At 51.1% G+C, this 374-nt stretch overlaps 1 pseudogene; it reads right to left on the minus strand.

The window, feature by feature from the left end:
• Nucleotides 1-284: 284 nt before the first annotated feature.
• LOC125849927 (5S ribosomal RNA) lies at nt 285-374 on the minus strand (annotated as a pseudogene; the record flags this gene model as incomplete).

Genomic DNA, 374 nt, shown 5'->3' on the forward strand with positions numbered 1-374 from the left:
TCGCCTAAGCACGCTTAACTTCGTTGTTCTGATGGGATCCGGTGCGTTAGTGCTGGTATGGTCGCATCCATCATTCATAGCACTCTAAATTCTATGAAGCACCTCCTTCCTCCCAACGCCCTAGCTGTCCCCCCGCCTACCTAGCCTCCACGCGCACCGACGCATGACGCCCCCCGTCACGCACATCCTCAACGCCCCCATCACCTTTCCTAACGACGTCGTTCCTGCAAAAAAATAAATAAATATATTTTTTCAATCACACGACTGAATTTCGACAAAAAGGAGGGATGCAACACGAGGACTTCCAAGGGGGTCACCCATCCTAGTACTACTCTCGCCCAAGCATGCTTAATTTCGGAGTTCTGATGGGATCC

Source organism: Solanum stenotomum, unplaced genomic scaffold, assembly GCF_019186545.1.
Source record: "Solanum stenotomum isolate F172 unplaced genomic scaffold, ASM1918654v1 scaffold11586, whole genome shotgun sequence".
Taxonomy (NCBI): Eukaryota; Viridiplantae; Streptophyta; class Magnoliopsida; order Solanales; family Solanaceae; genus Solanum; species Solanum stenotomum.